Below are 27,282 nucleotides of genomic sequence, written 5' to 3'. Positions count from 1 at the left end.
GCTGTTTGATATTATGTGGGGCTAGGAGGTCTCTGGTGGACCAATATCCTGAACTTGGATCTCATATCTCAGAGACTCAGGCCTGACACCTGGCTGGAGCACCAAGGCTCTGTCAGCCACATGGCAATTTCCTGATATTATATTCTTCTTGAGGGCCACCACTTGCTCATCTCTGTATCTCCAATGCTTGAAAAATAGCTGATGCTTCTTAAATGTCTTGAAAAGACATCATAGAGACTTGAGGTGTAGGTGTGCCTCCTCAGTTTTTCATGGCCGGCCAATTAGCTCTGCCCTCCCTGTTCTCAGTTGGTCAAGTCAGAGAGTCTGGGTAAGATGGTAAATGCACAAAATAATCCACCTTGCTAACTCTGAAGGGCTGCTAAACCCGCAGGAAGCCCATCCTGGTATGCTCTTTAAATTAGACTTCCAATTCTGTCTCCTAACTTATTGTAAGGAGATAATTTCTTGGATAAAGTGAAACAATTGTCAGTCCAAAAGGCTTGGGCCAACCAGTGATGGCTGCTTGCCCAGGGTTTCCCCAGGGCTCTACCTTTCCTCCTCGCAGGTTGTTAAACTTCCATCTGAAGCCAGGAGGCTGTGCCATTTCCCTTTCCTCCTTATGTACCCCCACTGTCTTAGTGAATTTAAAAAGCCCTTCAGTCTATCACAGAGGTTGCACACCAAGGCTCACAGGCCACATCTGGCCCATGGACATGTTTTCTTTGGCCTTCCTGTTGTTTTGAAATGTTTTTAATTAGTTGCCAACATTTACACATAGGGAAATTTCACATTACAATATCCAGACTTTGGGAGCCTCATGGAAAATCTAAATATCTAGAGACTCTGGACCTGCATTTCAATTTAACTCTTGGCCGGAACTGAAGAGATGGGGATGTTGTGAGGGCTGTTACTAGTAAGTGTAAGGCTGCACTTACTAGTTTGCCACAATCCCCACCACGCTTAGTAGTTCATACCCTCTCTGCTCACTTGCACTGACCTCTCCGGCCTCTGTAGGCACTGGAGTTTTTGAGGTCTGGTCTAATGGAAGATAGAAAGTCTGCCTAGGAAGATTATTGTTCCTGATTTGTTACCCCTCTTCCCCAAGTATTCTTCTCCTAGGAAAGAAGGTACTCAAGGAAGATTTGTGACTTTCACCAAATTGGAGGGGTGGGGGGAGCTTTTGGCTGTTCACAGAGTAGAGAGGAAAGACGGAAGTCTCATGCTGTTAATTAGTATTATTGTTTTTTCACACTTGGAGGCAGCAAATAGACTTAGTCTTGGATTTTGGGAATCTGCAATTCTCTAGCAGGAATTTAAGCACATTGCATAAAGCAGGAACAGACTCTAAATGTAATATTGGGGGAATGCAACCAAGAGGTAATCAACCTAACAGAACAGGAAATGGTATAAGTCTCATCCCGAGCTGAACATGAGTGAATTTCATCTGATCAAAGCAATGGCATTCTTGCCAATCACAAGGAGTGAGAAAATAGATAAAAGTGGCCAGTTATCTCAGCAGAAAAGATTAAGCATGTTAAACTGCTTTTTAAACTCAGAGTGCTTTGTAAAAGCAAAGGATCATTAATCTTGTTCTTTGTATTGGTTAAGAAGAAAGAGAGAAATGCTTGGCAAAGGGAGTTTGCTCCCTTGATTGAACAGTGAGTGGTAGGGAAAGTTGGACCTTCCTCTATATCCTGCAAGTGGCAAGCCGGTACAGTGATAGGGCATGACTCTGAGAATGGTGGATAGGAGTGAGAATCATAATGGTGCTCACAAGCAACCTTTTTCAAAATTTTGACTTCCTCTTAGACTGTTCTTCTGTTGAAGCAAAAAATGCACTGGGGTCCTCTAACACGTATCAGTAAGGAAGTGCTGATTCGGTGGCCTTCTAGATCCAAGTATCCTCTGAAGTGGAAAACCTCACATATCTTGCTACTGAGCTGTATGTGATCTATTAATGAGTTGGAAGAGTTGGAAGGAAGAGATACTTTGTACCTCTCTTGGAGACAGATAACACTTGAGCAGTTCACCCAAGCTTCTGTCTTGTTTTCATTTCATACAGTCAAAATCCATATGCTGTGAAGTCATGTTTTAAATAGAGGCTGACTTCCTGCTTTCTGTATTTCGGAATATTCTGATGATCAGACCCACATTAGACTTCTGACTCCAAAAACTCACAATTTTTGGAAGTAGTTCATGACTTTTGCTTCTACTTCTCATTCAAAGCCATGGTTTGGTCCTTCTGGCTTTTGATGTTAAGTGCCCTACTCGTAATCTGTTCAGACTGAGAGGAAACTGAGAAACCAGAAGTATTTTATGTTCCAGGCTGCAGGCCTTATGAGGTGATCACCGTGTTCTATAGGGACATCTGTTCTGCTTTTCATATTGAAATTGGAGAAGAACTGGAGCAGAGCACTTAACAGGGGCGGAGAGCACATGAAACTGCCTTTGGGATAAAGCTGAGAATGTGAGAATGGCCTGTATCAGCCCAGCTTAAGGAGATGGGGTGCCTAAGAGCAGGCTGGGGAGGCCAGAAGGAAGTGAAGGCTTCTACACAAATCTATGCAGGAGAAAAAGCCAAGGGGACCAAGACATTTTAAAGAAATAAAAATTAATTTCAATAACCTTTATTGTAAACGTCCAAAAATGGACCTTTTTGAATAGGAGCAAGTGACTGATGGCCACTGTAGCATGAGTTGATTGCCAAGGGCTGGGCTATGTCTCTGGCTGGGGAACCAGTCGTAGAGCTTGTGGGCAGACTGTGAATTCCTTACACAGGCTATTCCCAAGGTGCTTACAGATAATTCAGGGACTTCTTTGGGCTTTCTATTTGCAAAACAAACCCAAATCTGCTTTTTTCTTCCTTTAAAGACAATAACAGAAAGAACTGGGGAATACCTATTTTGGTGACTTTATTTCTCTCCTTTTGTAATTATTTTGTTTCTGTAGCCAGTTATAATTAATAACATGTCAGTCTGTTCTGAATCTCCTTTATATTGAGTGGAATTTCATCCTTCTCATTATTAATATATTATCTTTTTATCTAAAGTTCTGTATGTACCAATGTACTGTGGGTATAGTAATGTACTTGGAGAGAGTCAATAACTGCATTATATTCTGGCTGAAAATCAGCGTGTTTTCATGATCATTTAGCATCAATTGTTATTAGCTTGACAATAAGTGAAGCTATTTTGAGGTTATTTTAAACAGGCTTTAAATTCCATGGAGGATGGAATTATACGTAATGCATCTTTATAAATATTTGTCCATTGGAACTTTCATTCATAAGTGAATAAATCTACTCTATGTCAACACCTGGGCTCTGGGGATACATTAGGGAATCCCTTGTCCTCCTGGAGCTTAAAATTGTAAATTTGAGATTATAAGTTTGTATCTTTATTTGGGATATAAAATAAAATCCTACATGTCAGGACTCAGCACAGTGTGGGTGCGAAAGAGACATTTCTTGGCATGGATTTATTGGTTAACCCACCAGAACTTGGATGGGTCTGTAAGAGCTGGATTTCTGTTCATTGATTTCCATTGTCTCCATAATCATTAGCTAGGAGTTGCCTGATTAACTACTTGTGCTGTACTTCCTCATGGGAGTTCAAGATTCAGATCACTCAATACTAACCTTACAGTCCTGGGGTTAGTAGATTAACTGCAAGTTTGGGCTTCCAGCCTTTTCTATGCTTCTCCACTCAGAGCCTCATAGAAACATATGTGAAACTTAGGTTAAAAGATGCTTCATGGAACAAAGCATTCTAAGGCCAAAGAGATTTGGGAAATGCTGGGTAAAACTGTCTTACAAGTCTTCTTTGGTGTGAGACTTCTCAGTTTTTACGTGCTTGTGTGCACCGTGCACCACTGATGAGGTTAGCACATGCATCATTTTCCAAATATTTTTGACGACTCCAAGTTTATAAAAAAAAAGTTTCTCGAAACAATTTCTGTGGGTCTAGTGTTTTGTGAAATCATGTTAGAAAGTAATGCAATGGTCCCACGCTACTGTTGTACAGACCGGAAAGCTTAGACCAAGGACAAGTGACTTGCGGAAGGGCCCAGAGACAGTGAGTAGCTGAAAGGACTACAGCCTACGTTTCCAGTCAACCAGGCTCACGTTCTTTCCACCGTGGTGTGCTCTTCTTTTTTAGTTCCTTTCCCCACCTCTATGGCTTCAGCCTACAAGTAGCTGGAGGATATATTAGAGAATCCCTTGTCCTCCTGGAGCTTAACATTGTAATTTTGAAATTATAAATTAGTATCTTTATTTGGGATATGAAACAAAGTCCTATGTGTCAAGACTCAGCCCAGTGTGGAGTACATAAGAGACATTTCTTGACATGTGTAGACTTATGGGTTAACCCACCAGAACTTGGATGGGTCTGCAATAGCTGGGTTTCTGTTTGTTGGTTTCCATTCCTCTCCCTTTTCAGTTCCTTCCCCCACCTCTATGGCTTCAGCCTACCAGTGGCCATGCTTTGCATGGTCATTTTGACCATTTTGGAATAGTAAGAGGGCACCCTGTCAGTTCCCAGTGTTCTGACTGGAGCTTATCCCCCAACACTCCCAAGTTCAGCATTTCAGCCTCCTCCTGTAGGCAGCACCTCCATGCCTCATCCTTAACCTGTCCGGGTCCAGGCTTGAGATTTACTGTGAGAGTGGCTTCCCTTCAGCTCTGTGGTTACTCCTTCAGCTCTGGTCTTCCCACTTAGCTCTGTCAAGGGAAGCTCTGCTAATTTGAAGTCACTATCATATGACTTGTTTGTTCTTTTGGGTTAGCGATATTTGTGTTTACTCCAAGCTCTATTCTCCTTAGCAGGTTTTATCTGGCCTGCTCTTTCTCACCTCTACCTTCTGTCCCAATACCGTTAACATCTATGCCAGTATTTTAAACTCCTCTGGCTGTCACAGTATGTTACTGACGTATGTGGCATCCAGCTGTAATAAATACCTGTCTGTGGCCATTAAAAAATATAAGAAAAGTAATTGGTGATAAAAATTTTGTTTGTGTCCCAAAGAAGCTTGGATCACTTATTTTACTCAGTGTCTATTACTTAACTAAAAATATTATGGGGCGCCTGACAGAAGCACCAACCAGCTGACTGAAGAATGTTTTTTAGTGATTTCACTTTACTTTGGTTATATACTTAGCTGATGTATTGTTTTTGTGATATTTTATAAAAGAAAATGTATATGAAATGAAATTTTATTCATTTGTATTTGTTTCTTCTCCTTTTCTTTCCTCAGTAGTTACTGAGTTTCTATCTTCCTAAATTCCTAGTTTTAATATGTTTAGGGTAAAAAAGCTATTATATGAAAAGCACTATGAATTGTTTTAATTAAACCATTTGCTTAACAAATGAAACTAAATTTAACTTCAGGGTGAGATGAAATTTCTCCATCAGTGTTTCTGTTAGAGATATTACCTGATGAAGAAAAATGATCCTGTCTTTATCAGAAGGTGTTGCCCTCCCACCCTGCCAAGCAAGAATAAAAACTTGGCCTTAAATCCCCACAAATGGATAAAGAAATAAAAAAATGATTCCCATATAGCCTGGCTTTTTGTGTAATCCTTTACTTCCCTTTGGAGGAAGGTCCTGTTCATTGACTGGTCCCAGCAAGAGACACATTTAATTGCTAATTCTTTGTTTTTGCTTTTTTTCGGTGTTATATTTATGATGACCAAAGCTTGTTTAAGGCACTATGGCTAAAAAAATGTAGTCAAATGTACTGGAGCTCTTAAGGAACTTTAATAGGCTATCAAAAAAGAGTGAAGATTTATTTAATGTCTTCCTTCCAGGAGGATATATTGTTGGTTCAGCTGCAACTTCTTAACTTCATCATATTTTATATACTTTGGCTATCATAGACTGCCACAAGGCCTGTTACATGGTGTGATTTAGAATGTGTTCTGATTAAGTATACAGAAGTGATTCCGTTCCCCATTGGAGGAAGGAGAGGAACATCATAAATATACATTGTTTAAGTGTAAATTCTACTTCGCACTCATAGGTTATACTGTACTTGCATGTTTTATGCTCTGTTGGTACTTCAAAATAATTCATTTGGGGGCATTTCCAGGGATCAAATCAAGAGCCAGGCAGCAGGGGCCTAATCAGAATTCCCTCCTTAGAATTTGTAACGGGGGACAGAATAAGGCAAGTGGAGGAATTAAGTCCATAGAATAAAACTCTCCCATCTAATTACACAAATCTCAGTCTACCAGCTCAAATGGGCAAGACTATACACTTTTTTATTTCCTACATCAAAGCTCCCAGTTTGCCTGACAAGTAGAAATTCCATTCAGTCACTTGTTGGACTCTTTTCTTTTTTTCAGAGAGGTCCCAAGAATCTGGGAGGCCATGTGAGGTCAAGAAAATGGGTAAAAATCTCATCTCTGGATTCCCGTGTTCTTATTGACATCCTTATGCTCAGACCACCAAGCGGCCTTGATATGTGCTTGCTCTTTGCTGGGTGTCGGGTACAGGCATTTCTGCTGAGCCTGGGATCCTGAACTGGGAAATTGAGGTAAGTACTATTTCTCCATGTTGATTGCAGAACTGTGTGTACCCAGTAGAAACAGTTCATGTGATGAAAGCGGTACAATAAACAAAGACTGAACAATAAATGGAAAACAGACCCAAAGGCTGCCTAGTTAAGGAAAATGTAGAGGGCAGTGAAATGAAGACTCATTTTTTTTTTTTTTTTGATGGCAATCGTTGCTTAATAAGTGTTGTTGTCTAGCTGTTCCCAACACAGGAGAATCCAAAGCTTCTTTGGGCTCTTGCATTGTATTCAATCCCAGCCACAGTCCTAAACTTAAGCTCCTAATGGCCAGATGCTTTTGGAATTTGTCAGTTATTACAAAGATAATACGGTGTGTATACCTTGTACTATAAAACACTTTCCATGTGGCCAAGGGTAGCACTTTTTAACCAGCAATACTTCTTAAGCAAATATAAAGCATGAATATTTTTCCTAAGTGAAATCAATAAAGACTACTAATAGTGTCACATCCATTCAGGTCAGGTTTTGTTGTCGTATAAATTGAAATGAGGTCAGATTTTGTGGCCAAATTGCTACAAAAAACTTGCAGTGTTCAGGGATTTTGTGGTTTGGAATTGCACATATGGATTGTGGATCTTTAGTGAGAATCAAAAGTTGTCCCTCCCTGAGCAAGAAGAGAGAATGATATATTCTCTGTCCATACCTCTTTGGTTATGCAGTATGAATGTCATTTTTCTTCTTCATCCTGATTTATTAGTTGTAACAGAAAAAACATACATTTTTTGGCATTATGTCAGTTAAATGACATTTAAAAAAACATTAAAACAAACCGGAGGCCTTAGTCTTTCTCATTCTGTTCATTCTATGATGAATGAGGATCTACTGTGTATCAAGAACTGACCTGAGTGTTGAGGATGTAAAGTCCAGGAAGATAGCTTATGCCTTCACAGTGTTCCCCATATGGTGGGAGAGAGCAGGGAGTAAGTGAATAGTGATAGACAACGTGGCAAGTGCTAAATTAGGAGAAAGCACAGGATGCTATGTGAACAGAAAAAGAGTAGCCAAGTCAGACAGAGGGTGGGGGTGAGAGTGGGTTCGTATGAATGAGGGAGGAGGTGGCCTTGGGCTGAATCTTGAGTGATATCTAGGCATTACAGGTGAATGGAGGCAAAAAAGATGGGGGGGGGGGGCTGGTGGAATGTTCCAGACAGAAGAAGCCATGTATGCAAAGACAACATTAGAAAAAGGTTGGGAGAGAGGGGACCGTTGGGGATGGAAGATAGGTGCCAAATTTGCCAGGTGCCAAATTATGAAGGACAACTTGGTCTGATAGTCTGGACTATCTACCTCTGTGGCTCATTGATGAAAAACTTGCTCCAGTGCAAACAGGATGATGGGAGCATCTGTTCATGAGCTACTACCAAGAGCTCATCTGGTTTGATTAAAGATCTGTTATTCATGTCAGAAACAAGAGATGAGGCACTGCTCTATTGTAAACACTAAGAAGGATTAAAAACCTGGAACGCACATGGGAAGAAGTAGTCTAAATATCACACTTGGAGAATCAGCTGCTAGCAGCAGCTGAACAACTGCCCCCAATCCTTTTCTAGGGAAGAAGAGATGGCATTAGAGACACAGCTTCTGACAGACCAGTTTTCTACTTATAAAAGATCTCTTTGACCCAAAAGCAAAAATAGACAAATGGAATTACACTAAACTTAAAAACTTTTGCACATCAAAGAAGACAGTCAACAGAGTGAAAGGCAACATATGGAATGGGAAAAAATATTTGCAAATCATACATAAGGGGTTTATATCTAGAGTATATAAGAGACTCTTACAACAACAGCAGCAAACCCAAATAACTCAATTAAAATGTGGGCAAAGCTATAATCAAAAAGATACATGCACCCCAATATTCACTGCAGCACTATTTACAATAGCCAAGATAAGGAAACAACCTAAATGTCCATTGAGAGAGGAATGGATAAAGAAGATGTGACACGTATATACAATGGAATATTACTCAGCCATAAAAAAGAATGAAATAATGCCATTTGCAGCAACATGGATGGACCTAGAGATTGTCATACTGAGTGAAATAAGCCAGACAGAGAGAGACAAATATCATATGATACCACTTATATGTAGAATCTAAAAAAATGGTACAAATGACCTTTTTTACAAAACAGAAATAGAGTCACAGATGTAAAAAACAAACTTACGGTTACCGAGGGGAAAGGGGGAGGGAGGGATAAATTGGGAGATTGGGATTGACATACACACACTACTCTACATAAAATAGATAACTAATAAGGACCTACTGTATACCACAGGGAACTCTATTCAATACTCTGTAATGACCTATATGGGAAAAGAATCTAAAAAAGAGTGGATATACGTATATGTATCTCTGATTCACTTTGCTGTGAACTAACACAACATTATAAATCAACTATACTCCAATACAATTTTTTTTAAATGTAGGCAAAGGACTTGAATAGACAGTTCTTCAAAGAAGATATACAAATGGCCAATAAGCATAAGAAAACATGCTCAATGTCACTAATCATAAGAGAAATGCAAATCAAATCCACAGTGAGATATCACTTCACACACATTAGGATGGTCATTATCAAAAAAAAAAAAAAAGAAAATAATAAGTGTTAGCAAGCAATCAGAGAAATTGGAACCCTTGTGCACTGTTGGTGGGAAGGTAAATTGGTGCAGCCACTATGAAAAATAGTATGGAGGCTTCTCAAAAAATTAAAAATAGAACTGCCATATAAGCTACCAATCCCACTTCTAGGTATATACCCAAAAGGATTCAAACTGCATCTTGAAGGGATATTTGCACACCCATGTTCATTGCAGCATTATTCACAATAGCCAAAAGATGGAAGCAACCCAAACGCTCATCGTTGGATGAATGGTTATAGAAAATGTGGTATATACATTCAATGAAATATTATGTAGCCTTAAAAGAGAAGGAAATCCTGTCACATGCCACAACACTGATAAACCTCAAGGACATTTTGCTAAGTGACATAAGCGATTCACAAAATGACAAATACTCTGTGATTGCACTCATATGAAATATCACAGAAACTGAAAGTAGAAAATGATTGCCAAGGGCTGGGGGCAGAGAGGAAGGAAATTAGTGTGCAATGGACCATCTTTCTGTTTTGCAAGATGAAAAAGTTCTAGACATTAAACAATGCCTACTTACTTAATCCTATTGAACTGTACACTTAAAAATGGTGAAGATGGTAAATATAATGTTATATATATATATTTTATGATCATAAAAAACTGTAAGATAAAATCTTGTTGGGTAACAAGGTTCTGATGATTGTGGAGGCTTCCTCAGGGCTAGGAAGGAGGTTGTGCAGGAAAGGGGTTGGCAGTCTACGCCATGGCAATCTTAAGGGCACAGATGTGTGCATGGCACGCAGATCAGGCAAAGAGAGCTGGAGGCAGGACAAGTTCTGGGCAATTAGCCTTTGTAACCCCTCTGCTCCCTCTTTTTCTGCTCTTTCCCTCTTTCCTGGAGTGGTTGCTGTGTTACTTCCAGTTCTTAGAGCTCATGAATTATGGATGATGGTTGTTTCCCAAGTGCAGTGCGTTCTTCCTTAATTAGATTGGTTCATAACATTACAGTGCAGACCTGCTAGTAGGACATTTGGCACTGGGGCAGGTATAAACCTCTCGGCCAGCTCCCCACACACCATTTCTAGGAAGTAACACATACTTTGCCACCACCCAGAGATCGTCATCTGGCTCTACGCAGTCACCTCTCTACTCACACGCCCTGAGGACTTCGACCTTTGTGGTGCATTTTTTTTTTTTTTTTTTTTTTTGCCAGTCTCAGTGACAGTTTTATGTTCCAGAAGAAAGCGAACAATAAACTTGTTTCCATTTCTCCCTAGGAAGCAGGTTTTTCAGAAGGAATATCTTGTCCTTTTAATGTATTTAAATATGTATTTAGGGGTTCCTTAAGACAACTAATGACCTAGTTAACACTTCTAGCTGGTATTGCAGTCAGGAAAAAAATGACAGAAAAAAACACATGTCGCTTGGGGAAATGGGGCTATGGTAGGAACAGTATTGCTTGTAGATATTCAGGGATCTCTTATCTGCAGCGTGATCCTGGCAGAACTATGTATGAATTGAAATAGTTTCTCTCCAACCTCCTTTCCCTGGAAGTCCTGACTCTCGATATGCATGAGGGTTGTGCTTTGGGATGGCTTTCTGGAGCTCTTCGTATTCTTTGTACTTATCCTAACGTTTTGCCTTCCTTTCCTATCAAAACAGGTCTACGGTGGAAAGATACCTATAAAGGATTTTCTATCAAAATATAGCTTTAAGGTTTTAATTCCAACAAATTAACATTAACAGGGAATCACCAGGGTCCACAGTAAGTGAGTAGGAGCAATAATTAGAGGGCAACATTCATAGATTCCCACCATGGCGTGTCCACCTGCACCCACATTCTCTGCCTTCCTGCATTTCACCATAAATGAACTATCTCTGCTCTTCTCTGAAGCCAGTGTGGAAACTCACGCACTGGTCCCTTCATGCAAAATTGAGGTGTTGCTTCCACAGTTCTCTCTACTATATTGTCATTTTTCTCTCTTCCAGGTAATTTTCATGAGCTTATTAACATGTGATTATTACTCTTCTTAAAAAAATCCTACTTCTGATCCCCTACTCCACCCCCTCCTCCAACGAGCATCTCAACTCTTTGCTCTCCTTAGCAGAAAATCTCCTACAAAGTCTTGTCTCTCCTTGCTGCCTCCAATTCTTTTCTCTCATGCTTTCTTAAATCCATTCCAGTCGGACCTTCACTCCTTCACTCCACTAAGCCTGCTTTTGTTGAGGTTGCTAGTACTTTCATTTTGCTAAATCCAATGACCTATCAGCACTGTTTGACACTGGAAAGACTTTCTTCTCCCTGGATACCACTCTCTTTTGGTTTTGTGCAAACTCACTGGCTTCTCCTTCTGTCTCCTTTGAATGTTTGTCCTCTTCTCTTTGACTTCTAACACTGGGCTCAGTTCTTGGATCCTTTTTCATCTCTATCTACAACCAACACTTGGTGAGCTCATATGATCTTGTGGCTATAAATACAACCTAGGCTTAGGAAAACCACATTTTTATGTCCATTTCAGACCTCTTTCCTGAATCTCCAGATTCCTATACTCAAACTGCCTACTTTATATCTCCACTGGGATGTCAATTATATATTTTGAACTTACATGCTCAAGGTTGAACTCCTAATTTCCCCCTCAAACCCTCAGTCTTCATCACCTTATTCCCTTCAAATCCTCACACAGTCTTCGCCCATCTCAGTTGCTCAGGCCAAAAACGTTGGCATCAAATCTTCCCCTCTCTTTCTCACATCCCATATCCTGTATCCATTAGGAAATCCTGAATGCTCTATTTTCAAAATAATATTCAGGATCCAAGCATTTTTCACCATCCCCACAACTGCTCTTTTGGTCCAGGCACTGACCTCTCTTATCTCGAATATTCAATAGATTCCTAACTCATCTCTCTGCTTCCTGCCTTCCTGCCTCTCAGTGTTTTCTCAACAGAGTGGGCAGAGTGATCATTACAAAATACAAAGTTAAAAGTTAGCTCATGTCAATGTTCTGTGCAAAGGGTTCCCCATCTTACTCAGATGAAAACCAAAGTCCTCATAATAGTAAGGGGACCTCATGGTCTGTGCTCTTTCCACTTGTTACCTACCTGGTTTCCTCACCTACTGTCCCCCCTCCCCCCCATTCTCACTCCGTTCCAGCCTCATTGGCCCCCTTGCTGGTTCTCAATGTCAGAAGTGCTTCCTCCTTTGGGTCTACGTGTCTGGGGACCTTGTTTTTGAGCTTTCTACCTGACTGACTTCCTCAATTTTCTCAGGTCTTTGCTCAAATGTCACCTTTGGTTGAAGCCTGTCCTGACCATCCTGTTTCTCATTTTCACCCACCTCATGGGTGCTCCCAATCCCTCTTACTTCACTGTGTTTTTTCCTATAGCACTTTATCTTCTTGTAATCTGTAATTTACTTATCTATTGTATTTATTATAATTGTAGGTCCACTACCAAACTCCCTCAAGAATATAAGGTCTATAAGCACAGTTTAAAAAAATATTTTGTTCACTGTTATATTCCAAGCACTTATGTTAGTACCTGCTGCTGAGTAGGTTCTTAATAAATATTAGTCAAATGAATGAACAAAAATGAACATGTTAGCGTAATATTGATATTTTACAAAGTATGATCACCTGTTATCCCCTTTAATCCTCACAACAGTACCGTTGTGGGTACACTATTATATTATCATTATTATTTATTGACAAGTTAAACAGCTGTCAAAGATCAAGCAGCCAGTAGATGGCTGATGTATTGGTGTGTGGAACTGGATTCTTAAAAACAAATCTTCCCCAACTTGTTGGCAGGTAGAGTGTAGATGACCTTTATATGAAATAAACATACCTGCCCTCTTGTGTCCTTATGAATGTCTGCAAATACTCTAATTTGTGCCCTTGGAAGCTTCTGTTTTGGTGACAGGCTTTGAGGCCTGGAGCCTCATTAAGGGTTGGCCTGGATTGTCCGACATGCAATTGGGAAATGACCACGGCTCCATTTATTTCTAATGGAGAATGTTTCTTGAAGTCATTAGCAAAACTCCCCTTGATGAAATTCCCAAGAATGTTCTTACAGACTTTTCTTATCCTTGAGCACTACACATGCTTTCCTGAGAATAAGGGAGTTTCCCTGGAGAACATTTGCCTGATGACTCTCTCTATATATTAGTTCTTGGTACTTTGTAGACAAGTCTCCCAGGCATGCTTATGCTTCCTTTTGAAGTAGGAAGTGCTTATTTCTTGAGGTAATAAATCTGCATATGATATTAAAATTAATTCCTTTGGGACTGGCTGGGCGGTACTGCTTCAAGGCACCTTTTAGTTGAGTACTTGGGTTGCTCTGAGCAGTCTCTGGGATGAACTGGTTGCAATAGAATCAAAGAACTCTATGCTGAAGGAGAAACATAACCCCGGGGGAGCTCAGGGAGTCGTGAGTCACTGCTTGGGACTAGGCCAGGGGAAAGCCCTCCACCTATGTCTTCTGATCTTTAGTTTCAAGGGCCTGCTGGACCAAGTACCAGGAAGTGTCCTCAGAACCTACAAAGCCTGACTATGGGTCAAGTAGAGAACTCAGGCAACAGGTACTTCCTCTGACTTCTTGAAAAAGGAAACTTATCTTGCTCTAAACAATAACAGATTGGGGAAAGTTTGAGAGGCCAGAGAGGGAAAAAAATCTTGGAGATAAACTCACATGAAACGAACAGCTTTAGTAAGCTCAGCTTTGGAGACTTTTAGACTCTGATTCTGAAGCAGGGAGTTAGTGGGGAATGGAGACACAAAGGGCAGTTGTGTCTTTTTTTTTTTTTTTAACATGTTTAAATTGGAGTATAATTGCTTTACAGTGGTGTGTTAGTTTGTGCTGTATAACAAAGTGAACCAGCTATATGTATACATATATCCCCATATCCCCTCAAATACCGTATGCTAACACATATATATGGAATCTAAAAAAAAAAAAAAACGATTCTGAAGAACGTAGGGATAGGACAGGAATAAAGATGCAGATGTAGAGAATGGACTTGAGGACATGGGGAGGGGGAAGGGTAAGCTGGGATGAAGTGAGAGAGTGGCATGGACATATATACACTACCAAATGTAAAATAGATAGCTAGTGGGAAGCAGCCGCATAGCACAGGGAGATCAGCTCGGTGCTTTGTGACCACCTAGAGGTGTGGGATAGGGAGGGTGGGAGGCGATTGTGTCTTGACTGGCTGCTCTCAGAGGAGGGTTATGGGTGTAGAAACTTCATCTGCAGAAACAGTTGGCCTTTGGGGCAGAGGATGCACTTAAAGGAACACCCAGAAAAGTTCTCTGCCCTCTTTATTTTCAGGGCATGCTTTCTCGTACTTTCTACTTGGGTACTGAAGTCTCCCCTTCAGATTTAAGAGTTTCCTTATTTCAGTGGCTCTTGAATCATTTTAGAGATGGAACTGTCTTAGAGATCATCTAGTATGATTCTCTTAATTTTCAAAGGGAAAAATGGAGGCCCATTTATGATTTGCTCACCCAATATCCACGACTACAGAGGCAGCAGCTGCTACAACAGCAGTAATAACTACTACCATGACTACAACCTCCAACACCATCTATTCAACATCTACCAACAGGTGGACCCCATGTGGCCTTTTAATAAATACTCTGTGGTCATCATTCCATTACTTCTACAAAATAAGCTATGAAGTAGTGTCATCCTATTTTAAAGGTGAAGAAATTAGGGCTGGTAAATTATTTGTCTGAAGCTACACGGTTGATGTCTGGGTCAGAATTCAAATGCAGTTGTCTGGCTTCAAGACCTATGCTCATAAGGGGGCAGCCCTCCACCCAATATCCCCCACTTATTTTCCCTTTTAGGTAACATAAAAGAAGAATTTTATGCAAGAGAAATGCTCTCTCTCTGGAGTTTCCTCATCACATGGGGCTTTTCAAGGTTCTCCTTTTAATGAATCCCTAGTTATCATGGTGATCCTTATCAGAGTGGGGTAGTCAGGTAATCAGCATCAGGGGGTGGTCAAGGCTGGCTTCGGGGTGGGTGCAGCAGGAGTTTGCCTGTATGGTTTGACACGAGGGCAACAGAAAGCTCTAACTAGCATGTCACTGAGTCGGACACAATTATCCTTAAGTATAACCCAGGTACATCCAGGAGGAGTGACACATTAAGTAACTATCAGGCAGTTACTCCTAAGTAGGAAATAGTTTACCAGCCACTTTCCAATTTTTATACCCATTAAAGTGAGGAAATGCCCTGACAATGAGATATAGGGTCCAGGTGGGTTTGGACTGGGAGAAGTAAGTGGGAGGAGAAAGACACGGGGCCCCGAACAGCGGATGGTATGGCAGAGGGAAGTCTTTAAAAAAGAAATCAAGGGACTTCCCTGGCGGTCCAGTGGTTGAGACTTTGCCTTCCAATGCAGGGGGGATTGGGTTCGATCCCTGGTCAGGGAGCTAAAATCCCACAAGCCTCGGGGCCAAAAAACCAAAATGTAAAACAGAAACAATGTTGTGATAAATTCAATAAAGACTTTAAAAATGGTCCACATCAAAAAATCTTAAAAAAAAAAAGAAAAAAGAAATCAAGCCTTGACACTCCCCTGGTTAAAAGCTTCCAAGGGCTCCCCACTGCCCTCAGAACAAACTCCAGACTTCCTACCCTGGATTACCACACCCAGTGAGACTTGCACCCTCTCTGAGTTCCCTTGCCTACCAACTTTCCTTTGGTCAAAGCTCCTTTCCTTCTTAGGGACTTTGTATGGCCCTTCCTGTGGCTTCGAATGCTCTCCCGTGAACCCCACACAACTGCCACTTAACCCTAACGTGAAATAGCCACCGGTCTCTGACACCTTATTTTATTTCTCTTCATGGTAGTTATCATTGCCTGATATTTTTCTTGTTGGTCTGATGGCTCATTTCTTTCTTCTCTGCCTCTGTCCATCAAAATTAGATGTCAGGACCTCTTCTGTGTCTAGTGCCTAAGAGTGCCTGACAAATAAGACATGCTCGAGAAGTACTTGTTGACTGAGTGAATGAAAGGTACAGTGGGGCAGGTAGAGGCTTTGGATTCATCTATTTATTAACTCCTTAGTTTATCCAGTGTTTGACCTTAGCTGGTGTTAACTTTGCTACCTTGGGTAATTTACCTAACCAACATGGACCCCAGCTTTCTCATATGTTAAATGCACATAAAAAGTCCTAGGAAATCAGCCCTACTTCAATAAAATAAAGAAATAAACGGGAAAAAAAAGTCCTACTTCTCAGAATTGCTGTAAAGATAGAATGAGATGGCTCATGTAAATTTCTGATGGGTGAATGCACGCATAGCCTACTGAAGTGTGTGGCACAGGATAGGTTACTGTACAGCCAGCTCCTCGTGTTAATAGGTGAATGAACTACTGTTCGTTTTCATATCCTCCTCAACCAACACCAGTTAATACAGGATAGTTTATTAGCTCAGACTTGTCTGGCTGCTTTACTGAGGTCAGAGAGAGAACATAAATTTCCCATGGGTAAGGGGAGCACAACATAGATAGGAGTAGTGATCTGGAGTTGGTATGAAGGGCTGGGTGTGCCTGGGTTTTCTGCATTGGTGCGTGTTAAGGAAGAAAAGCTCGGGGTCCTAGAGTGTTTTTGAGGAGAGAGTTGTTGAAGTGTTCATTTTACCTGCTCAGGGAATAGGTATAAAATGGAGAAAGTAATAGTCTCTACCTCCACAGGGTTGTGATGAAAAGTATATCTGTCAGATGGAAGGGGCTTAGACCAGTGCCTGGAACACATTTAAGTGTTATGTGACTACTAACCATTACACTAGCAGCATTATCTTTCTATCTCTAGTTTCTTGATGCATAAAACAGTGTTCATAATACCTGCCTCACAGGATTGTTGTAGAGAGTAGATAACAACTTTAAAGCTTGTTAAAAAGTGACTGGCACGATACAGGGCGTTCAGCTCAGTGCTCTGTGATAACCTAGATGGGACGGATGAGGGGAGAGGGAGGTCCGAGAGGGAGGGGATTTATATATACTTATAGCTGATTCACTGTATTGTACAGCAGAAACCAACACAACATTGTAAAGCAATTATACTCCAATAAAAAAATTTAAAAAATCCCAAACTTCCACTAAAGACCAAAGCCCAAGATATAGAGAAAAATAAAAAATACAACAATGAAAAAAACAAGTGACTGGTACACAGTAGGCACTATTATGTCCATGTGCATTTGTCCTCATTCTGGTTTCACTTTCCTTCCCCTCCTCCTCTTATTTTAAATTTAGTGTCAGATGCCTTAAAAGGCAATTGGTGCTCAAGGGTGGAGGCTACAGTTCTGGTCCACGAGCTTACCTTGGGAGTCAAGCAAATTGCTCATCTGTGCACTGTGATTGGGGTAGGCGTAGAGACCTTCCTGTGTGTGAGACTTGATGCTGCAGGTAATGAGAGAGGTTGCCATCCTTGGGGTACAAATACTGGTTCATCAACTTGGCATAAAACACTCTTAAAACTAATTTCTGGATGGAGAAGCTTTAATATTTTGTTTTGTTTCGTTGAAATTTGAATGAAGGGGAGGTTTACCAAATGTGGTCTCTTCTCTATGCTCTCCCTTGAGACTTCAGAAACAACTGGAATTCCCTCGACCACTTCACAGGGCAAAACTATTGCCTTTCGAACAGCTGATTCCATCATGACCAGGATCTGAAAAGCAATCGTGAGGAGGTTATTTTATTTTCACTAAAGTCAGACAACGGGAGGAAGGTGATAGATTTAAGGAACACAAAAGAAGGAGTGTTGAGTAGGGACATCTGTCCTGTGCCATAAAGCTAGAGGGAAGAGCATGCCTTTGGTTTGGATGTCTACCGTGTACCATTGGTGAACTATGGAACCCTCCAAATCACTAAAATCCAGGCATAATGTGTTGTTAAAGGAACATGGCTGGATGTATGGGTGTAGGCATGTGTGGACCTTGTCAGCTCTCTCTTTGTTTTACACACTGTGTATGTGTTCATTGGCCTGAGACCAGCTCTACCACTTAACCTGCCCTTGCTCTGCAGCCATGGTAGTTTTTGCATGGGAACACGCACCCTCTGTTTCTCTGTTCAATCTCGTATCCTCTCAGGGAAAGTCGTGTGGTGAACTAGTGGTGAAGTGAGAGGGAAATATGTACACACAGGACCCAGCTGAAAATGACTTTAGCACAGAGTTTATTTAATACATCCTCCAAATTGTATTTTGAAGCCTCTGTTAACAAGAAACCACTCTCTTTTTGAGCAGTGGGAGTGTTTTATAAATGGAATTTGCAGACCGGCAATGGTCCCCATTAATTTTCCCTGTCTACAATTACTATCATTACATTCTTAAAGCACTTTTAAAATAAACTACACCATGATGTAATGCGCACACTCTGAGCTCCAGTGATGGGACAACGGGGAAGCAGCATCTGGATTTTGGACTGCTATCTTCTAGGGAACATCTTGATGGCTATAATTACTGTCATGTTATGGGAACTTGAAAAAAAAAAAGGCGCCAGAGTTCCAAATAAAACATAAAATGGCTTTGATATAATAAATGTTACTATCATTGTTTAAAAATGTTGTGACCCGTCTGCTATAGTTTCTGAGAAAGATATTTTCCAGCACTTGATATTTCCCCTCTCTCTCTCTTTCATATTCTATTACTGCAGATAAGGATGAAGAAAATCCTTAGGACAGACTTGTTTTAAATCAATGTAACACAATGCCAGCATTGTCTCTCTTCAAGATGAACTTTTAAATTAAATTTGGCATGAGCTTTAGCAGAACTCCGAGCAGCTTTGCTCCAGAGACACTTTATCCACCCTATTAGGGAGCATTAATAATTCAAATGCTATGGTGGTGGTTAATTGCATTCATTAGGATAAGGCAGGGGCTGAAGCGTTTTCCTATAGGACATGCTTGCATCCATTTCACCACTAGCCAAGGCATCCAGAACAGTTTGGGCTCACTCCAGAGGAAATGGAGCTACACAAAATGTACATATGGTGTAAATGTTCTCATCCCATGGGAACCAGTTTTGGAAGAGCCCACTATGAACTTGGACCCAGGTATTGGACCAACTTCTGTTTAAAGTTATGAGGATTCATTATATATGGAAGAAGTCATTATTGTGGGTACTGATACATGGTGGTGTCCATTCAGTTTCCCAAGAAAGTTTTGTTATGTGAAACTCATTCAACCTTGTGAAATCTAAGTTATTGTTTCATACGAGTGTTAATAACTCTAAGGAAGCCAGTTCATCTTACTTAGGCAATTGATTAGCTTTGACAATAGTGTGTACACAGAACCCAAATGATCATTTTTTATCATTTTTCTCCATTGCTTCACTGATAACATCTTTCAGTTTGAGGAGGGACCTTCTGCTGTAAGAATTGGGACTTAACCAGGAAAAATTTATTTGACGTGGTCTGGATTTCATCATGTTCAGTGAGTCTGTAGAGTAATCTTCTTACATTTGTCAAATGATTGACTAGCTGTCTCTACATGTTCTCTTGGGTAGTGATTTCTTTTTATTCGATTTGGTATCAAGTCCCCCTTGTCACAAAGTTTGTCCATATGTCCTCCTTGTGGCTGATTAGCAGTAAGTTAGACCACAGATTTGAGGAGGACAATGGTTCAGTCTCCAGGTAAGTTTTTTCAGCCTCACTCTACTTACTGGGGTAAGTTTTCTGCAGCAGTCAGCACTGGCCAGCTCCCTAGACACAGCATAGGAGATCATTGAAGGCCAAGCTAGGTGGGGAGTACGCTGATCTTGGTAGCCCATCCCACTTCTGGAAAACCCAATCCATACCGAGGTTCTACTGATAACAGATAATAGGGACTTCTTTGGGCATAGACCCGAGTGCACTGTTAATGTCTGGGTTTCTAAACCTGCTGTCCAGAAAATCTTCTATTCATTAGACATTTTCCAAGGTCTGCTCTTTCTCAGAAGTTGGACGTAATTATCACACTCCGAAGTATAATGTTAGGTTGGAGAAAAATTGTAGATTTGTTTGCAAAAGATGTGAGGCCAATTGATGAAAGGCTATTTGCATACTACCCTGAAGTCCAAGTCAGGTTTTAATTTTGCTTTGGTGATACAGTTTTGAAAATGCTCAGTTCTTTACTTTGTCTCATAAGCATGCCTCGGCCCTTTAAAAAACAGCTTCACCTTTGTAATGCTCATTCCACCCCTTTATTTTTTTCAGTACGGCTCCTAAGTACTGGATACTCAAAAAGGACTAATTGATGGTTATAATATTCCAAAGAATATTTTGTGTAAGTGATCTTTCTAGAAAACAAATTGAGGCTTCTCATTAAAACAATATTTTGCCATTTCAACATTAAGTAGTACTTCATAAAAGACTTAAGCAACATGAACTGAACATTCAATCTACGTACTTTCTGTTTGTTGAAGTGTTTATGGCTTCTACTCAAGATGAGAAATAACAAGGAAAGAAATGACTCTGAATACAGAACATTTTATTACACAAATAAAAATATGAGAGCATATCTGTTAGCTCTTGCCAACTTTTGAAATATGGATTCCATTTGTCTTTATTATGGTCTATTCCCATAGTGCTTTTTCCCTGTTTATTAAGTTTTGTATGTTACTGTTAAGCAGAGATATGTGCCTACTGGAAAGAGTCAAGGCTATTTCAAGAAACATGAAAAATGGGGAACATATCAACTCATCTTTTTACTATTCTGTCAATAAATAAAGAGGCACGCAATTATTGTAGCTTTTGATCCCTTTTTTAAAAAGTCACATACATTATCACGGTAAAATGTCCCATCAAATCTATAATAGTCACGATGACTCATAGATATGTGATTCCCCTTATTAAGAAAAAAAGGACAGGAAATCCAATATAAATGAGCTGTTTTCCTCAGTAGTGTAATAAAACTTGGATACTGGTGTATGAGTTTTTGATTATATCATCCACTGATAATCTCTGTGTTCATTTCCTCCCGGTGAAGACTCAGTCTCCTTCCTTCCCTGACCAGCCCCCTTTGGCCACTAACACTTTAGCAATTCTACTCCCTCAGCTGGGGAGGAGGACTCCCTGTCACAGCCAGGGCTGTAAATTTTCACCGTCAGATTTGAGCCAGTGGTGTTAAGCTCCAGAAGATACACATCTGCTTCCTACTCAAATGGTCTTTTGTTCTGCTTCTCGGTAGATGGAGAGTTGTAATGCCACAAGAATAAATCCCAACTGGGGAGGGCTAAATTATAGTGTTTCCAAAAGAAATGCTCATGACTACAAATATAACCAGCCTTAATTCGGTTCTTAAATTCTGTATTTCTTTTCAGAGTTCCATGGTAATTTTTTATTGCTCTTTAATGAACAGAGTGAGTCACTACTAAATTTCTAAAGAGAAAAATTATTTAGTAACCTGAGTCATAACCCCTGAATATATCTGGTTTCTAAGTTTGGACTTCCAAGTGTAAGTTTTTCCTAAATAAGATCACAGGAATATGGGGCCAGAAAACAAAAGAAATGTCTAAGCACCTACTGGGGAAAGGTTCTTGGAGTCCATGCCAAGGTAGCCAGACCACAAGCGTTTATTAGATACCTATAAAGGTGAACTAAGAATACTTACTGTTAGAGGTATATTTATGTTCTCTCTATTCTAATACCTCCTTAACCAAGAGAGGAAAGATGATATAGACCAATTTCAGAGTTAGCAGAAATTCGAAGAGATACATGTAGTCAATCTTCAGTTTACTAGTGGGTTTTGTTCCAAACTCTCTTTGTAAGTCGTTTGGAACTATCAGTGTATTTCCCCATAGAAACAAATTTATAAATGGTAGTTAGTTTTCCCAGCTAGATCACAGAATATACTTAACCCATATGCAGCTGAAAACTGGTATGAGAGAACTCAATCATCACCAAGTTTCTGGGGATATAGGCATTTAATTATTTATTCAAGGATGCACTGAGTGCTTACTTGGTGGGAATAGAGAGATAACATGGGTCCCTGATCACAGTTGAATCCGGCAGTAACTGCCCATTTCTTAGTGTAGGTGCCATGGTGGATGATAGACTAGTGTGTTATGTGAGTACATAGGACCATAAACTGAAGATGAAGGTGATCTAGGCAGGGCTCTCAGAGTATGTCTGCATTCATTTTGTTTTGCTGGAAGACAAGTATGGAGTCCTGAAAGGGAGTAAAAGTGGGGAGTATCTTTGGGTATGGGAAGGGGAATCAGTATGAAGACTTAATAGTTCTTAGCTTATAGCTTATTAACGACAGGTGGGGAGGTTGATTATTACGTAAACAAGGGCTGGAGTAATAGACTGGACAAATATGGGTTTGTTTGTCCCATTTGGAGATGAGACTTCAAGTTGGGGACTGACATGATTATATTTGCACTTTAAAACTTCACTTGGTCACTGTGTTAATACTGGATGGGAGAAGCCACCAGCACAGGGTATGAAGAAGGTCTGGGAGGCTGTTGGAGTTGCATCAGGGAGTATCCAAAAGGCATGAGGGCAGCATAGATAGGGAAGGAGAAGAGGATATGGATTAGGTATATTAAGGAGGTAAAATTGATAGGACCTGAAGACAGATTGGTTTTGGTGATAAGATAACATCAGAGGTGAATATAAATGGCAATATACTGCTCCCTGTCTGCCAAAAAAAAAAAAAAAAAAAGGAAAAAGAAAGAGAAAAAAGAAAAGGAGGTGGTGGGGAGGAGGCACACCTGGGGGAGAAGGAACTCAGTTACAGATGTGTACTTGAGTCATTACCCTGCTCAGAAGGTTGGGGATGAGGGAGGCGCTTAGGAGCAGTCTAGGCAGGAGATACAACAGTTGAGAAGCAAGTTCATAAGAATAGATGAGGAGAATCTAAAGGGAGCATCCAGAGATGCTGGATCACAGCCAGAAGAGAGCAGTGCCCAGTAGTCAAGACAGTAGAAAATTCCAGAAAAGACAAAAATTAAGAGAGTAAGTGGTATTGATATCAAGAGTGAGAAATAGACATTGGATTTAGGAGGAGGAGAATATTGGTGCTCCAGGTTCCAATGTGGGAGACCAGGAACACATTTCTCTTTGTCTTATGCTGGTGGTGAGGGAGGGGCTGCAGGCCTGTCAGAGGGTAGTGGCCACTGGGTTGGGAGAGTGAGGGTGGAGAGCTGCGGCCCTGAGTGGAGGGGGATTTGAAGGTGGTATATGTTGGATGCGTGTGTCGGGGGGGAGGGTGTGAAGATACTATTCCACTGAGGGAGAGACCCAGTGGCAGTGTCCTTATGGTGAACAGCTGTGGGGATGGGTGGTGGCTACAGGCATAGGTTATCAAGAAGCTGATTCTTATCAGTCACTGTGTTATTATTACCCAAAGAACCACGTTTTCAGAAAGCATGAGGATAAAGTCTAGTCAGCAGAGCCTACGAAGCTTATCACACACTGGTTCTCACTAGCCTCGTCTCTTGCCACTGTCTTACCATGTTTCCCCCATATTGGAATGCTGTCCCTACCCCCTCCGCATACCCACCCCTGTGCTCTTTCACTCCTCCATGCCTCTCACATGTGGTTTCATCTATCATGAATGTTCTGCACCCCTTTCCCCAGGATTCTTCCTAAACCACCCAGCCTGAATGTCACCTCCTCCATAAAAAGCCTCTGGCAGTGCGCTCTCACAGATTAGCACCTCCAGTCTCTGCTCCCTCAGTGCTTTCTTATATCTTTCTAAAATTACACGATGCAGCTTGAAAATAGCATCTCCCCCCCCTTCTGGACTATGAGTTTTTAAGCACATGGAGGTGCTTGTTGATCTGGAATTTCCCAGCTCCTCCTTAGCATAGTGCTTGTGCATGACAAGTGCTCATGGTCGTTTAATGACGAACCCTGGACTAACTCAAAGGTTAGTTGTAAAAACTATTAGTCAGGAAAGATGGCACCAAGCTTTACTGACTTGGAGCTCTTCTGGGAGGGATGAAGACCATCACTCCAGACTCTCTTGGCAGGTATATTAAGGGAGAGGGCCTAAATGCTATTAAACATGTTATGTTAAGAAGTTACACAGATTCCTGGAGCTATATGTCCTCAGTGATACTGGGCAGCCAGAATGACTCATAACCCCCAACCTGAGCATCTGGAAGAGTTAATTTTGTTTTGGGAGAAACTCTGTGTCACCTTTCCTGGAAAAAGAATTGTGTATGAGGCCTTGGCAAGAGGATAAATTTCATAAATATATAAACTAAATGAAGTTCTTTGGGAACATGAACTTCTCTGTAACGTCGCTTGATGAGTTTGGACAGTATTTATTACGAGATGGAGCCAATTCCAAAGTGAAGCTCGGAGAATTCTCTTTCCTGAGCTCTTGGAACACAGCTATGGTCAGTGCCACTCATCTGTGAGGATTACTCAGTGGCAGGAAGTGACACTGGACGAGCCTTGGAGGCTTGGTTCTGAACGACACTTGAGGGGAGGGAGGAGCTGAGAGGACTGAGATCCTGTGTGGTTTTTCTCAGTGTCTTTACTTAGATGATTGCCCTCCTTCTTTCTTTCTGAGTCTAGACAGTAGCAGTGAAATGAAAGATCCCTGTAAGTATCATTTGGGTTTCTGGCACCAAAGCTACTGCTTCATTCAGTTAAACTCAATAAAACTGCATCAGTGGTATAATAAAAGTTTTGCTTTTACACAGTGAATTAGGGAATCGTAGCAAGAAGAGGACTGTATATGACACTAGAAGACTAGGTCCCAGTTTCAGATTTTCTACTTATATCTGAATGACTCCCAGTGTCACTTAACTTTTTCAAGTGCAGTGACCTTGTCAGTAGAATAAGGATGATACTACCTGGTGATAATACCATGCTGGCATTCACTGGGCACTAACTATGTGCCAGGCACTGCTTAACATGGGTTTTTCTCTTCAATCCCTGTAGGTAGGTAATGATTGTTACCCATTGGATGGATAAGGAAATTGAGGTTTACAGAGGTTGTATACCATGCCCAGGTGGAAGATGTGTTGGAGCTGGGATTCAGATCCAAGTCTTTCTGAGTCTAATACTGAGGTCTTAACCACTGCTTTAAACGTTGCACTTAACAAACTCAAAATTCTGACATAAAAGCAGAGTATTATCAGGTACTAAGTTCTTCTTGATTGAATGTCATTCCTCACTTGTTACTCCTCTTCAGCTCCCTTCTGTCTTTCTCCTACTGAATCTGGGACGTATCTCCCAATCAAGCTAATTGAGAATTCAATAGGTTGCTGGTTTTTTTCCTGCTTTTCCAAGTAGCAAGGGGCCATGAGTCTGGCTAGGATGTGAAACATGACATTCCTGAGGGGACCCAGAGGAGGGAGCCCCAAGGAGAGGGTCCTTGAAGGATCACATGACACAGAAGTGCCATTACAAAAGTAGCGTTAAGATATAATATATATTTCCAGTGAAAAAGTAGCATATGTCTACTTAGAAATTGAAAATTTAGAAAATGCAGAATAAGCAAAAAATTTAAATCATCCATATTACCTCAGCTTAGAAATACCCATTTAATATTTTGCTAAATATCAATATTTCTTTAACAAAATAGTATCATGCATATTATTTGAGCTGCCATAATTATTTATATTTGGGCAGGTATGGAACACCACGAAAGAACAGAGGAAGGGCAGGCTGCCACAGCACAGTGCCAGTGGGCATGGTTAAACAAACTTTGTTTCCTACTGAGGTTTAACTTTTACACCTGTTTTTTTTTTCCCTCTTCTACCCTCCATCTTTTTCATCTCGTACCTATTCTTCTCCCTCTTTCAAATAATAATTTTATTAATTTTCTTTTTAAATCAAAGGAATGTAGTTTATTAACAGATACCAACAAATCAACAAGGTCCACTGGACTGAAGTAAGACATTAATTAGATACTTCATGTGGTCCAAGTGGCAGCCGGTTCACTTAGCTTGTTAAATCTCAGAATCAGGCCTTTCTCTTGAGCTTCTGCAAGGTTTACATAAAGGCAGTTGCTTTAATCCCAGCTTCCAGTCTTAGAATTGTGTTGCTGGTCATGGTAAGATCCAACAAGAGAGAGGGGATGACTCACTGCAATGTACCACCACTGCTAGAAAATTACTCTTGGCATGTGTTCCTGATAATGGACTGAGGGCATCTTCACATTATGTGAGATGATCAAGCACATCTCAGTTGGCTTCTGGCCAGTATAGGTCTTACACACTTCTTTGACATCTAAATGATCTAACTAAGCTCTTTATAGGCATCAAATAAACCCCATCATTGCCAATTACCGCTTCCTATAAGTGTTCCTCAGGATTAGGAAGAGGTTTTCTTTTTACAACACCAACTCTAAATAAATTCTAGCCCATGTTGCTGAGAAGAAATGGTCTATAAATTAATTGGTTGTCTTGTCCTCAGGTAATCTGAGCAAGGCAACCTTCTTGTACTCCTGATAGAACATTACTTAGGAAGGAAACTAGACTGGATTTTCCTGTTATTGAGTGAAGATTTCTAAGTTTCTGAGAAATAAGAGGCAGTGGAGCTGTGGTTAATGCTTGAGTCATTTGTGAATGAAGAATATTGATATAGAAAATGAAGATATCACCGAGAATAGGAGTGAGAGGATAAACAGTTCCCTTCTGGGTAGAGTTGCCAGATTTAGTAAATAAAAGTTTAGGACCCATGCAATCTTTGGGACATACTTATACTAAAATAATCATTCATTGTCTATTTGATTTAAATATAACTTAGTGTCCTTTATTTTATCTAGTAATTCTCCTGGTTGATGAATCAAATTAACAAACTCGTAGGGACATAAAATACTTGGCACTTCTCTGGGGTCTTCAAATCTATGCAAGCAAAACCTCTCCCCATCTGTCCTTCATAAATCATCATTTCTTCTCAAATGTGGATTTCATCTTTCTTTTTGGCTTTCTCTGACTCCTGGGGATGGGAGGAGTAGGGTTCAGGGAGCTACATTCTGGAGAAGATCTTTCCTGAGAAAAAAGAAACCACCAATTAAATTTCCTGACTGGAGAGATTCTGGAGTGATGAGTGAAGAGGAGAAGGAGGCGGAGGGGTTGGGAGATTGAGAGAGAGTTCAGGGGTGGTCAGATGCAGTTCTGGATTGGAGTCCTTGGCTCAACTCAGATTTTTGTACTTGGAACTTCA

General features: G+C 40.6%; 1 long non-coding RNA gene across 1 annotated transcript in view; it reads left to right on the top strand.

Annotated features, from left to right (window-relative positions):
- Window positions 1-27,282, top strand: part of LOC137761619 (uncharacterized) — a 210,627-nt gene that overhangs the window by 127,624 nt on the left and 55,721 nt on the right. Inside the window, exon 2 of the long non-coding RNA XR_011073434.1 lies at window positions 6,344-6,534. This is a non-coding gene — a long non-coding RNA (uncharacterized lncRNA). The remainder of the gene's footprint in view (window positions 1-6,343; window positions 6,535-27,282) is intronic.

The sequence above is a fragment of the Eschrichtius robustus genome, chromosome 3 (genome assembly GCF_028021215.1).
Source record: "Eschrichtius robustus isolate mEscRob2 chromosome 3, mEscRob2.pri, whole genome shotgun sequence".
NCBI classification, from domain to species: domain Eukaryota; kingdom Metazoa; phylum Chordata; class Mammalia; order Artiodactyla; family Eschrichtiidae; genus Eschrichtius; species Eschrichtius robustus.
This window is presented reverse-complemented; position numbering and strand designations above follow the sequence as displayed.